The sequence below is a fragment of the Protopterus annectens genome, chromosome 17.part0 (genome assembly GCF_019279795.1).
Source record: "Protopterus annectens isolate FY-2018-M chromosome 17.part0, PAN1.0, whole genome shotgun sequence".
Classification (NCBI taxonomy): Eukaryota; Metazoa; Chordata; order Ceratodontiformes; family Protopteridae; genus Protopterus; species Protopterus annectens.
The window spans coordinates 654,872,017-654,887,637 of record NC_056751.1 but is presented as its reverse complement, the minus strand read 5'-3'; positions in this window follow the sequence as shown (position 1 = coordinate 654,887,637).

The window sequence follows — 15,621 nt, the reverse complement described above, 5'->3', positions numbered from 1 at the left end:
AGTAGCTCTGTCTCCATGGAAATGCCTCCATGAAGGTAACTACACTACAAGTGATTGATGAAATCACTTAGATGTGTAGATCATCACTACCATGTGGAAGTAGTGAATACAGCCAGAAGGCTGATGTCAGCTATCACAAATCTGCACGTGTGTGTGTGTGTGTGTGTGTGTGTGTGTGTGTGTGTGTGTGTGTGTGTGTGTGTGTGTGTGTGTGTGTTCAGTCTGGGTGCTGCCTCCACGCACCCCTATTCTAGCAAGCATTATCTACTACATTATGTAGGGGGACCACTAGCTACCAGAGAATACTACTTCTGAGCTGTAGCAGCACTTTAACAGTACAGGCATCAGGGGTGGGGTGGGAGTAATAACTAGCCACCAGGGTACACTACTCTTGTGCTATAATGGCAATATAACACTATGGAAATGTGGTGGGAGGATGGAAGCAGCACTAGACACTGGGCAAACTGATTTATTGTGCTTAACTGCACTTTAACAGTATGGGGATTGATCAGTAGGGGTTAATGCTAATCACTAGTCATAAGATGCTCAGAGAACTTGGGGACAGGTATAGGGATTGTGGTATGTGTGCATCCATGTCTGCATTTGACTGTGTACATATATGTGTGCACAGCTAAGTTATAGGAGGGGGATACCTGAAACTATATGATGCAGCCATAGCAGTTAACTATGATGAAGTGAAGATAAGCAGCGATTTAAGCTTCTTAATAGCTAACAGAGATTTAAATATATGCAGATTAGCTGATAATGAGGTATTTCCTCATTGTGGCTAACACTTTTTGATTTACGAAATACTATGCTGTGGGAGTAGGGCCTTTTTTAGCATGATGACTTTTTTTATTATTTCTGAAATATAAAAAAAAACATTTGTTGAGAAGTTTTAAAAGAGAATATACCTACAGAAAAGATTTAAAATATAATGATGGGTATGATATTATATGGAAAATATGAGAAAGAAAATGCGGAATTGAAAAATGAATCAAAATATTGTTTATCATGATCTCAAGGTTATAGAAAAGAAGATGCAAATGATTATTGTGTAACATAAATAGATACAATGAAGATGTGGTAGATGAAATAAAAATATCATTGTGGAAACAAGGATGGTATAAATATAGAAATGTTAAAGAACAAGTGATGCTGTTTAATCTGAATTGTTGTTATTATTTTTTTCTAAAATGATAAAAAAATTAAAATAATTGTTTTCTTGTGCAGATCATGTGTTAACAAAAATGGGAAGAAATGTCATGCTATGTATTATCAATTTGAATGTATAAGTAATGCAAAGATGTGTAAAGCACCCCACTCTTTTAGACAGGTACCATGAGATTTTTACATCCACCTGAGCTTCCATCAACTCAGGCAACTGGGCCTCATTTTAATGTTTCATCTGAAGGATGGTGTACTCAGGAGTGCAACACCCCCTAATGCTGTAATGTTGTGTCAGTGATAGAAAATTAATCCAGTCACTTGGGCTGGGAATAAAGCCCACAACCTTCTGATCATCCATCTCCAATGCTGTGCGACTGACACTGTGTTCTTTCTTCAATAACCTTACCTCCTGTAGGCATAATATGTCCAACATTCTCTTTAAATTCTGCTCACTATATATGCTCTGTCTTGACTGAGTTGCTTATCCTCCCTTCATTCTCTCATCCTCCACCCACTCTTCCCTTCTGACCTACTCTCTGCTTCTCAAGACCTGGATTTCATGGTTCTTTAGGCACACCAGTAGGGTGTACTACTGCCCTCCCTCCAGAGAAGTTAAGTCAAAGTACCTTAACATCCAGATTAGTATTGCTCCCCAGGTATTGAATTGTTCCCTTCAAATTTTTTACCTTAACCACATGTCTCTCACCACTCCACTTCTTTCCAACAAGTTGACTCCTCTTCTTCATACATCCATTAATATCATTCATTATCTTTTCATATTATGGGCCTTTATAACATGCCGTCATCCATATATACTATTATGGGTGTATAGGAACATCATTTACTTGAACTGCTTTTGCTTTGTCAAATATATCTTATGCATTATGGAAGATTTTTTAATATTTACATATTTTAGAGAATATTTGGTCTCTATCTGTAGTTTACCTATTAGAAAAGCATACTTAAACAGCCTCACATCTCACAATTTATTGGCTAAGTCCCTTCATAGCCGGCCTTAGGCATAGGCCAACTAGGCGGCCGCCTAGGGCGCTAATCTAGCAGGGATACTTTTCCAGTATTTATTTAATGTAGGTAGACCAGGATGGGGCACCAGGTAGTGTGGGAAGGGGTGCCGTGGAGCCCTTTCACCTAGGGCACCAGTTGACCTAAGGCCGCTCCTGAGTCCCTTCCTACCCTCCCACACTAAAATACTAAATATCTGCTTAAAAACTTGCCTTCTAATTCCCTTCCTATTACATCAATATATGTTCTTTAATCAAAACATAGCCTGTAAAAAATATATTGAACATACAAAACTCTTAATTCTTAACCCAGAATCCATTATAACATGCCGTTCAAACACACAGACTAGTTAATGTTTGCTTTTTTTACAATATATTTTCACCAGTCACCCCTAGTGGGGCTGGAGGTTGACTCGCCCTCTATAATAGCATCTTTCTAGTCAATATCACATCAATAAAATTGTATCTATCTATCTATCTATCTATCTATCTATCTATCTATCTATCTATCTATCTATCTAACTATCTATCTATATTGCCCACTGGGCTCGATTCCATACTAGGATTTCCTCTTTCTCATCAGCATTAAAACATGAAAGACTTACCATAGTGTTATGCCCAAATTTCCAGCACTCTATCTTTAAATCCTCACTCCTCTCCACTTCTTTTCTTCCTCCTTGGTCTTTCGCTATTCATCTCCTTCTCCATCTTTTACTACTTCATCTTTCCTCTGACTTCTTTCCTTCCAGCTCTCCTTACCTGATTAACAAATAGAGACCATGAAATAAAACAGACATAGTGAAGCACCAAATTTCTTGGGCAACCTACAGTACATCATGCACATAGATGGCTCAACTTCCAGGCCTACCTCACCTTGTAGAGTCTGAGTCATGCACACCTTTTGTAAGCCAGGTGGTTATCAGTAGTATTTGCACCATCTGCCTGGGTCTGGATCTGCCCAAACTCTGTCTCATCTTCTCCTGTCCTCCATTCACTATGTTTCATACTTCAACTCCTCCTCAATTTCACTGCATTCTTTTCACTTTTCTATACCTCATTACAAGGCCTCTCTTCCAGGCCATCTGTCTTAGGATGCACTCTATTATTGCATCTTGACAACTGCATGCCTGTCTGTTACAGCTAGCCCGTTGTTTGTTTTTGTAATTCTATCTGTTCTGCAACTAGTGGATTCAATCCACTGTGTCATTTTCCATCTCAGTGACCCAAATTTGCATAAACTTAGCAACACCCCACTCCCTTCACTCATTCTACCATCCCTATTATTCTGAGTTTATCCCTTTAGGGTCTTTTTCTATATATTTTAAGCTTATTTTGTGAAGTCTGGACTTAATCTCCAATAATTCACACTCATATCTCTCCACCTGCATTTTATCATCTCTAGCTTTGTTTTATGATCCAATACCTTTCATTCAAGTTATCCAGTTTTCATTATTTCATAATTTGCTATTGCTTATATGTTTCACTCATCAGCCACAATGACATCTGTTTTTTTTAAAATAACATTATACCTGTATTCTTCATTTGTCATCATGTCCCCTTTCCTCCACAACCCTCTCCCCTTCTTGTGACAAGTAAGCAAGAGTTTTTTGTTTCTGTCTTTCCATATTTCTATACCCTTGTAGCACTGTTATATTTCATACTACTAATGGCCTAGTTATACAGCACCATCTTCCTTATTTCCCCTTTGTAATTGCTTTCTTCCTGCTTATCTTTTGTTTCCTTTCTTTTCAACCATTTGAAGCAAATTTTCTTTCGTGCTGATGCTCTGCAGTATCTTTTTTAACCCTAGATAAATCCTTAGCTCACAACTTTTCCAGGCATATGATGCACTTTGAGCCTGCACTCAGTTGTTACAGCTGTCACTATTTTTCCATGCTCCTTTTCCATGTGCCTTTCCCTTTCACCTTTCTAGTATGCACACTCTTACTTTCATTCTCCCCTTAAACACCTTTCTAATAGAATGGACACTCACACATTCTACTACAGATGCCCACATACGCATTGCTTCACTTATATTCAATATTTGATTGTTCTGTTCACCTTGCTCCTCTAACAAATTATTTTTACCCAGACAACAGTAGCATTCCTGAATGTCTGCCTTCACTGGTGTCTCGACAGAACCACTGATTTTGTCAGATTTAGTTTCTTGATGATCATCAATAAGTTCTGATAATTTATTTGAAGCTACCTAGATTTCTGAACAACTGAAGGAGGAAGTGTTAAGGTGTCTGTTGTTGAGGAAATAGGTAATTGACTGAGAACAGCATGAGCTCTGTTAGGAAGGAGCAGAAGCACTGTCTTACCAGCACTGAGTTGAGATCTAAAGGTACAAGCCACAATTACAATGAGCTGAAGCTGTTATAGTTTAGAATGCTCTTGCAGTTCTTTACATCTGCACAGTTGGGATTGATCTTCCTAAGTGGAGCTGTGTTTTCTATACATCTGTTGTCCAGCCCATGGCCACCCCAAGAAACTGCTCCCCTCACATAAATACTTTTGTGTATGATGCAAAGTGGGGAACCATCAGCAATAAGCTGTCAACTGTCTCGTGCTCCCTCTATGAAACCCTATGGTCAGCAATGTCTTGGACGGTCAGCAAGTAGTGAGAGACTGAAAGTGGTCTAGTTGTCCTGCACACATGTCTTCCCATGGGATAGGCATGTCCATCTTTCCTGCCTGTGCTGTCAAACGCCCAAGCTTCTAATTAAACTCATGTCACCTGGGATGTAGTCAGATCTGTATTACTTTGGTAGATTTTTATCTATTTCACAATTAAGCAGAGCACCTATACTTCCAATGAATGGTACGTCCAGAAGTCTTTGGACATAATTAAATAAATTATTTGGAAGAGAGCCATAAAGCCACCAGACGATGTACTATTCCACTTCGGGTCCTAATGAATATGGTGTTTAAATGTACTATGTCCCTGTTCTTTCCTTTTCTAGTTACGGCAGGCCATAAACGTATGATATTTGCTTTCAAAATCTCCAAAGCTCACAAATCTAATTTCTCTGTATTTAAGAGCTTCAAGCAGGCAGTCCTCATATAATTACATGATGACATATCAAAAGTCACATTTGACAGCACTAACTTGGATGCTGACACTGCAGCCAACTTTACAAAGGAATTTTTCACCTTCTTAGGTGACTTTATATAATTAGCAGTTTCAACCAGAGAAAAATACATCATGAAATTTGAGGGTGTATATCAACATAAATGAACTTTACAGTAAAACACTTTTTAATCATCATCCTCATCATCAACCCCTTTTTGTCATTCTTTTACATGGATATGGGCTGTTGCTTCACCTGTTGCCTTTTCTCTAGATTCAGTGCTACTCTATTGCCTTCTATGACAGTCATGCTTGATTGTTGCAGGTCTTATTTCATGCAATCCATACATCACTTTGCTGGATGCCCTCATTTCCTCTTGCCATCTTCTTTTCTACCTGAAATCTTCTTCACCAGATTGTATTCTGCTTTCTTGCACACATCCCCAAACCACTGTAATCTGCTCTGTTTGACCTTCTCTGCAATTAGAGCTGCTTTGTCTTCTGCTGTGATGTCCTATTTTCTTTGTCTTGCCCAGTGTGTATCCCACCACCCATCCCAGGCACTTCATCTCCATCACCTCTAGCTTTCTCATCTACTCTGCCTTCACTTCTCTGGTTTCTGTACCTTACAGTAATACTGATCACACCACTCTTTTGTACACTTTATTTTTTACTTTCTTTGCATTCTTCTGTCACACCCTACCCCTGACATTGTCTGCTAACTGGCTGCAGTCCCTTTGATTCTAGCTTTAACCTCTTCATTCAGACTTCCCATCACCTTGTTCACCCCCACCCACATACTTGAAGTTGTTAAACTGTTCCACTAATTTCCCCTTCTATCTAAATTTTTAAGTTTTTTTCTGATTTCTCTCATTTCTTGCCATTACGGAGGTCTTATCTGTACTTTTTCATCACATGTGTCTTTAGTTTTGCATTCCATTTCCCTATCATTTGCTGACATTCTTGTTTAGAGTTTCCTATAATTCCACATTGCCTACATACAGCAACTTTGTTCATCTGCCCCCCATGACCTATTTGTTAATGTACTCCTTCACCAGTATGAACAGCAGTGGGCTCAGAGAGGAGCCCTGATACATGCTCACTCATACTGAGAACCACTCTGTGAGTCCAAACACTGCTCATTCATGTGTTATTGCATCCTTGTACATAACCTGCACTAATTCTACCAATGTTTCTAGGACTTTTTTGAGTTGGGATACAGGATCTTAATTACCTAGACATAGTAAAGATGACATATTAAGTTTAATTCTGTTGGCTGCCAAAAGAAGTAAAAATGCTAAAAAATGGAAATCAACATCTAAAAATGCTCAAAGTTTATCCTAAACAGGTTTGTCCACTCCAGCCTAGTAGACATTGCCAATATAGCAGCAAACAAGTTTAGTGCAAACTTAACTCCTAAAACATCTGTCCAAACTCCACAAATATAAAATTCAGTAATCAATTTGCTAGGCAGGAAGCAATACTATCGAGGTCAGAATAAAAACACATCAACCAATTTATTTAATGTTTCCATCTGCATATATCCAGTAACTTCATCAAAATAACACACATACAAAAAAAGCCATAAATTTCAACTCCCTCCCCAAATCATGTGATACAAATTAGCCAATACATTACACAATGCTGTAAACAAACCCCAATATACTCATGTAAAAGTATCAAAAGTGTAATACAAGTAAGTAACTAAAGATGTGTAAAAAAATAAAAAAGTTTTTAGATTCTGTTACAACTCCTATATACCTCAAACTAAATATGATCACAATGTTAATACACTAGCCAAGGAAAGTAATTAATTCAGTCCAAGATGAGTACAGGCATTACGCCTAATCTGCCAAATTGACTGCCTTAACTCTATGTGCTCAGACCAAGGCCCCCCCATGGGTTTTTCTCTACCTTATCAAGCCTAAAAAAGAAAACTGCATGTGTAATTTTTATGGAAGTGCTTATACAGGGCTTTGTGGATGTTCATATGTCTAGTATTGTACTCATGTTCATAAATGGGGGGTCTTTGAATTTTCTCATTTTTCCTACATAAAAACATAAACATTGCTGACATTTCACCACATATGTCAACTCCATGGAATTACATGTGCAACAAAAGAGGGGTTTTATAAGAATTTTAGTTATAGTTGTACTTGACCCCTCAAATATAAACTTAACTTGGTGGCAAGAGTCACATTTAAATTAATTGTTATTTCTACTATTAGAGTGGAAACAGTGTATTCTAAAATATTTTTTAATAGTTTTATGTCTCCTAAAACAATAGTAGGCTTGTCTCTTATTTTCTCCATTGTTTGGTAAAAACTTCTAAAAACATTTCAATTTTTAATTAAAACCTCCCTAATGTCAATGTGGTCACTAGTAAACATTGTAATAAAAGGATCAGACAAAGTATTGGTGCCTTTTGTCTTTATATTGCCAGTAAAAGTACTAGAGTTGTCCTCCAGCCTACTCCACATGAGTGGGCAAAAAATACCCTCCATTCATTTGGATGTAACCTCATTATATATCTCATGAATTAAATTGGTGTGATAACCCTTAGCTACAAACATCTTAGTTAACTTGTCACATTCTTTTAAGAAAAATTCATCATCACAAACCATTCTTGCAAAACAGATCAATTGCCCCTTAACTATACCTCCTTTTGGTGGTAAGGGTGGCAAATGGTAAAATGTAAAATAGAGTTTGAATATGTTGGTTTACTATATATGTTGGTGGCAAACACGTCCCTCATAGACTCCATAATTTCGGCGTCCAAATAATTGATTTTGCACATGTTAAATGAATATGTAAATTTAAAGGAATTGATATGCAATATAAAATGTATCCATGCTATAAAAATATCATCTAAAAAGTGGGCATACAAGACCAAAGGTAATTGATTAAAATAATAAAATATTTTTTCCATTGAATCATAATAATATTTACACATGGGCACATGTGGCCTCATAGTTGCTCCCCTCCATCTGCAAACAGTATTGTCTTTATAAATATATATATATTCTTTAAAACTAATTCCATAATGACCACCAGTACTTGAATTTTACTGGGTGTAAAATTAGTAAATTAAAATAGAAACTCCTGAAACCATACTAAACCAATTTCATGAGGGATGACATTAAATAAATTAACAACATTAACAGTAAGGAAACATAGATCTTCAGTAAATGTTACTTGTTTTTAAATTAAGAGTCTCAACAAACACAATTGTAACTCCATGGGAATTGTATATATTGTAGTATGTTCACAATGTGAGGGTTTTATGTTGGCATGACCACATGCAAATTTTCAAAAAGAATCAAAGAACATTGATATGCTATAAAGAAAAAAGATGTTCCCTGGGATTCAGCAAGCAACCGTGCAGGAATAAGTTATTCCTGCAGGGCAGGGACCATTCCTGTACAGCATGGCAGAGCGCCTTGCATATTCATGAAGGTGAGCTGCCTGTGCTGTTAAATGGACATGGAGCTGTGTACAAGTGCAGGGGATGTGTCTGAGAGCAGAGCTCTCACAGTACACACGCCCTTGCACTCCAGAATTTATAAATGCGATAAAGTTTAAGTGTAGCTGCACGGGTGTGCCCATTGCTTAGCTACGCTTAGTCCAGCTTAAACAGCACAAGTAGTTAAATAGCAAGAGACAAGCAACATAAACAGTATTGCAATAGTGTAGTGGTTAGAGCATATGCTTTGAGAGCAGCATTTCTCAGTTGGATCCCCACTGTAGTCAATTTACATTTTACAAGTGAAAGCAGTACATAAAACATTTTTGTAGCATTACTTACTAAATAGCATATATTTGTTAACTGGAGTACTGTATTACATCCAGATGTGAGGTGTCAGTTTAATAAAGTTGTGAAATCCCCATATAAACACAAGTGCCCTATACAGTATAGTCACACATGAATAAATGTTATGAAAGCACATTGGGGAATGTCAGGGAGACTAAACAAATATATAATATGTAATGAATGATGAATCAATGCCATACAGCAGATAGTCTCTAAAATGAAAAATAAGCAATGCTAAGAATTGCACGGCTCTGCTTACCAGGTGTAAGCATTGTTTAAATACGACTGCTAAGCAATGCGTAGCCCAGCTAAATGGATTTGCCCATTGATAAGAAATGCTGATCCTGCCCCTTTAAGCAATGCCAACCTAAGCAGGTTTGCCTGGAGCTTACCTTAGCTTAGCTCAGCATGTTCAAAACAATCCAGTCATGGCAAAGGGTGGGAAATCAGCTGTATTTAAACCCCACAGGCGGGAATACAGCTCATAACTGGTTGCAGCTTCTGACTGTAGGCAAAATGGCTGGAGTCACAGAAGGAATGTGCTTCCGTGTGCAGTGCTGGGGCATAAAGGAGTTCAAGGGAGGTCATGCTAGGACTCCTGGTAAAAATATATGATGAGAAACTGCTGCAGGGCCAGTACTAGGGCTCCCAATATAAAGCAGAAGCCTGCGACTGTCTTTCCTGTGACCTCACCAGTGCCACTGGTATCCCTCAGACTGGTGAACAGGTCAAGCACCACTATGCCAACTTGAAACAGAGGAAGAGGGAGCTCTTGGACCAGTAGGTCCAAGAATTGAGGCAGAGGCGTGATGTCCCAGCAGTGTGTAAGTACTCATACCATTAACTTTTTAATAATGTCCAGCCTGTGTATATGATGGATAGGTATGTCTAAATATTTCTCTGTTTCCCTTACAGCTGCAGCTGAGTGGGCTGTGAATCAGGAAGCACATGCTAATAGGCTGCAAAGGCTGAGTTGCGAGGCTGGTGAGTAACAATCCTACTAGTAGTAGTCATACCAAATAAATATAAAAGTAGTAGAAAGTCACCTGCCAGTATTAAAACGGTTTTGTGTATGGGCTGTACTGAATAAACCAGACAATATGACAGTAATAGTCCCAAATAGGTTGTATTTAAATAAAACTGCAACAGCCTGGCAATAAAGCTCTAAATCCTCGACTGATTGTGTTTACTCTGGTATTGTATGACATTTTTAATGTTGCATTCTCTGAATAGTAATGTTGTATTAACCATGTTACCCATACTATGCTACATAATAAAAATGTCTAGGAATGTCTGTATAAGACTGTTGTAATTACAAGGTCAGATTGCACAACCAAGAGAGACATAGACAGAAAACACTAAAGAGATAGACAGCAATATCCAAACAGCACACTCTGCTGAAACTTAGCTTGTTGTATCTTTATCATACATAGCCATGGTTCGAATCCTGGGAGTGGTAGTAAGCTGGATGCATAATCATACCTCTTAACCGTACACATTTGTCCAGCTAATGAGCCCATATTTTCTGCCTGTTACCCTGTCCACCTGGCAAATCACTGGGATGACCTCAGAATTTTAGTCAGCAAATAGACATACATCTGATTTTCAGACCTCAAAACCTTCAGAAAATGTATATGAAAACAAACTTGTCACTCTAGCAACTCTCCAAGTATATTCAAAATATGTCTCTATTTCTACTCCCATGTTGTCAAGCTTTGACAAGAGTGTGTACATTAAGAGATTGAGAAGTATGTGCATAATATTAACTCAGAATCTGGGAATATGTGTGGAAACAGGTAGTGTTAACAAACATTCCCTCCACAGGTCTGTCAGATAACAAAACTGTGCCTGCCAATAAAGATTGAAATCCTGGACTGGTAGTGTTTGGCTGACATGTAGTATTCAATAACATCTGATATCAGAATATTACTGTTGTGTCAACCACTGTTTCTCAAACTGCGCTACATAAAAATATGTCTAGGAATGTCTATATGAGACTGTTGTAATTAGAAGGTCAGATTGTACAACCACGAGAGACTTAGACAAAAAACACTGAAGAGATAGACAGCACACTCTGCTGACACTTAAATTGCTGTATTTTTATCAGACACAGCCATAGTTTTAATCCTGGGAGTGGTAGTAAGCTTTATGCATAATCATACCTCTCAACTGTACACATTCTTTCAGAATGTCCAGATAATTGGCTCATATTTATTGCCTGCTCCTCTGTCCCTGTAGCAAAGCAGTGGGATGATCTCAGATTTGTAGTCAGCAAATAATGACATACATTTGAATTTCAGACCTCAAAACCTTCAGAAAATGTATATGAAAACAAATCCTGTCGCTCTATCAGCCCTCCAAGTTTATGAGAGCAATATTCAAAATATATACATAGTTGTACCCCCATGTTGTCAAGCTTTGACCAGAGTGTATGCATTAAGAGACTGAGAGGGATGTGTATAATATTAACGCGGAATCTTAGAATATGTGTAAAAACAGTCAGGTAGTGTTAACAAACAATCCCTCCATAGGTATACCAGGTAAGAGATGTAGAATTTAGCTATAAGACAGTTGAAGTATACACTATTCACAAACATACCACTGGCCAAACCAAGGCCATAAGGTATTGCAATAATACCTAGACCTTAACGATTAGAGCAATGATCATTAAAGTTGTGAGAACTACAATGATATATAAGTTGTTAACTGACATCTCAACCCCCCTGCCATATCTGTAACAATAATCTAAATACACAAATTAATGGGCATGTTTAAACCAAACCTACTGTTGGGACATATGTCCTATTGTTCAATAAATATTGAAATGTGTTTCCATTAATGTTCCATGTTGAAATACTATCATTGGTGGCCTGTTGCTAACAATGTAACCTGTATGCTGTTGTAAGGGCCACTGTGGTTCCATAAATGCATGTGTTCTGTTTACTATACAACTGTTTTAAATCTGGTGTTTTGGGTTAATGGAAATATCTATGCATGCTGTTATAACTAATACTGGATTGTGTTGACTATTACTAACCCACATATGTTTTAAAACTGCAATACCATAGCACATTTGGGAAGGCTGGTCCCAGCAGACCCACCTCTCCCACCTCATCTGGCTGTGCCACCGGGCTCCAGCACATCTGGGACCCACCCTGGGACCTCCTCATCTGCTGATTCTGCACCACCTTTGGGTGGAACCACCTCAGGGGATGGGGCTCACCTCCACTGGGAGCGGGCGCAGACAGGAAACTGTCACCCATCATCAGGTCCGGGGATTGCTGCATAGCAAGCTCCGAAGGGAGTTTGAAAATCTGCTACACCAGCTTGAGGGACGTGTGGCCCATTTAGAGGGTAAGCCTGCCCCTCCTACCAAGCCCCCAGCACAGCCACCTTCGAGGCTTTGAAGGTGCAGTGGTGACTGCCCATGGGTGGGGACCTCACTCCCACTGTTTCCATTTCATGGCTCATAGGTTCATAGGTAGATACTAGGCTATCTGCCCTAGGGCATTTATAAGCCTAGCCAGAGTGTATTTGGCTTCCGCCTCCCTATTAGATTAGCCTACTGTGCCTCTTTAAAGTAGGTCACAGAAGGTACCCTTTTAAGATTAGTTTAATGTGCCTCTGTCTAGCAGGGACACAGAAGAGATCCCAGGGGTGAATTTGCGATCTCCCATCCACACGTCCAGATTTCGCTTGAAGAGGGTCAGTGAGGGGATATGTCCAATATGAATTGGGATTCTATTCCAGAGTGAGGGGAGCCTCTGGGAAATTAATCTGTCCCTCCAGCATGTCCTATTTATTTTTGTGCTGAGGTTTAGGTTCCTGGATCATGTAGCTCTAAGGGACTTGGATTTTTTGAGGTGGAGCATGTCCATTAATTCTGGGTTTGACATGGCTTTGTACATCAGGCATAGATTGCCTCTGAGTAGGCGGTAAGCAACTGAGTAGAGCTGGAGTTTCTTTAGTCGAGCTGCATAGGACACCTGTTTGTAGCCCATGATCCTCTTGGTGAGGTACTTTTGGGGTCTTTCCAGTTGCTGCAGGTGTCGGGTAAGGTACATCCCAAAAGGGGCATTGTACTAAATTATGGGCCTGATGAGTGACGAGTAGAGGGGCACAATGACCTCTCTTGATCTAGATGCAAACCCTTTCGTGATAAGGTGGGCTATATAGAAGGTCTTTCTAACCACTTTGGCAACATGATTATCAAAGGAGAGATTACTATCTACGTTTGTCCCCAAATCTCTAATTACTTCTTCCGTACTTAATGGATTACCACCTATGTGGTAATTTGTGGGCACCTTGTTTTTCCCAAAGGGGATGACTATGCATTTTTTAGCATTTAGCTTGAGGCCGTGGTGCTGGCACCAAGCATCCATCTCTGTGAGACCCTTTTGGAGGATGCTTGTGTCAGCTGGAGATTCAATTATGGCCCCCAGTTTGCAGTCATCTGCGAACTTTGTCAGCCATAATCCCCCCGTGTTAGCCTGAACCTCAGAGAAGTATATACCGAACAAGAGAGGTCCTAGAACTGAGCCCTGTGGGATGCCACTTGTAACTGGTTTGAATTCGGACATGGCACCTGCAATTCTGACCATGTGGGTTCTATCTCTGAGCCAGTTTGCAACCCATCTTGTTGATATTTAAGCTGGTAAGCTTATTTATGATGCCCGAGTGGGGTATTGTGTCGAAGGCTTTTGCGAGGTCCAGGTAGGCTGAGTGGACTACCTTGCCCTCATCTATGGCTTTGGTAACTGTTTCAAAGAAATCAACTAGATTTAAGAGGCAAGATCTGCCCTTAACAAAGCCAAATTGGGTAGGGTCCGGTGTCTGGAGGCTCCCAATGTCTTTGTTTATGAGTTCCATGATAATACGCTCCATAGCTTTACAGACCAGACTAGTCAGGCTTATGGGGTGATAGTTTCCAGGGTCTGTTGTGGCACCACCTTTGTGGAGTGGGACCAATGTAGCTGTACGCCATTCTTTGGATACATATCCTGTAGTAAGGCTAAGTTTGAACAGTGACTTAATGTGAGGGTTCAGTTCTTCTTGGAGCTCATGTAAGACACAGCCTGGGACACCGTCTGGTCCCATAGATGCTGTGTTTTTTGCTTTGGACAGGGCAGCTTTCACCTGTGCATCTGTGATGTCAGGGAGGTTACATTCAGTTGGGATAGGCATTTGCTTCTTTGAGGGGGAAGTGGGGGAGAAGTTTGCACTGAATCTGTCTGCCAGGATGTTGGCTATGTCTGTAGGTTCGGTATATTTTGTAACATTATGCAACAATTCAGACCATATCTGGGAGTTTCCGCCCATGTTCCTGACATAACTAAAGAAGGCCTTGTGATTATCTTTAGTGTCTAGGGCAATTTTTCTTTTGAAACTGGCCTTTGATGATTTTATGAGAGAACGAAGTTTCTTGCTAATACTGATCAGAGATGCCTTCCCTTTTTGGAATTTTGCTCTGTCATGTAGTAGCTTCCTACTTCTGTTGTATAGCTTATTTATGGCCAGGGTCCACCAGACCGGTCTCCTGTTTTTGGAGGAGTGAGTCTTGGTTTTATTTGGGATAGCACGATCCATGCAGTCCTGCAGGTGCTCATAGAATGCATTTGTAAAGGATTCTGTGGATTGGGCTGTATTATCCTCTGGCCCAGGGGCTTTGAAGGAGTCCATCTCAGTCTTGAGAAGTGCAAAGTTGGCTTTTGAGAAATTCTTTACAGTGATTTCCTTGGCTGGGGATGGGTACGGGATATGGATGTCCAGGGAAATTTGTTTATGGTCTGATCTTACCAATGAGGGGTTTACCTCTGGTGTGGAACATAGAGTCCCCATGTTGGTGATGACCAGGTCCAATATGTTGTTCCCTCTTGTGGGAGTGGTGATCAGTTGTTCCATTGTGTTAGAGTTTATAAATTCAAGGAACCGTCGGGCGAGGGTGTTTGGGCTTGAGTAGTTTTCCCAGTCAATGTTTGGGTAGTTGAAGTCACCCAATAACATAGTGTTTGGAGAGACCTTCATATTCTCCAGTGTTCTCAGGAATGCCAAGTGGGGTTCCTGCAATATGGAGGGTGTTCTGTAGCAGGCTACAAACTGAAAGGCAGTTTTGCCCGCTGTTAGTTGCACATGGATGGTTTCCGATGCTTTGTACAGTGCCACCAACCTGGAGGTGTAGGTATCTTTGATGAATATAGATACTCCCCCTCCTTTTGTGCTTCGGTCCGAGTTTTGGGGCCAAAACGCATGGTATGAGTTATAACCTGACAGTGCTGGGGTGCTCTCAGGAGCCTTGAACTAGGTTTCTGTTACTGCACAGACATCGATTTTCTCCATGCTGAGGACAGCCTCGAGTGCATGCATCTTGAGGTTTAGACTTCTGGCATTGAGTAGCATTACCTTTAGTTTTTTTATCCTTGGGTTGTCTATGGAGGTGGGTTTGTCCTTTGAGCCTTGCCTAAAAAAGGCACTATGGGGGTGGCAAGAGCCTTGGCCAGTATACAAAAGCCTAAGGATAACAGGTACAAGCCGTCCCTAGCGAAGCA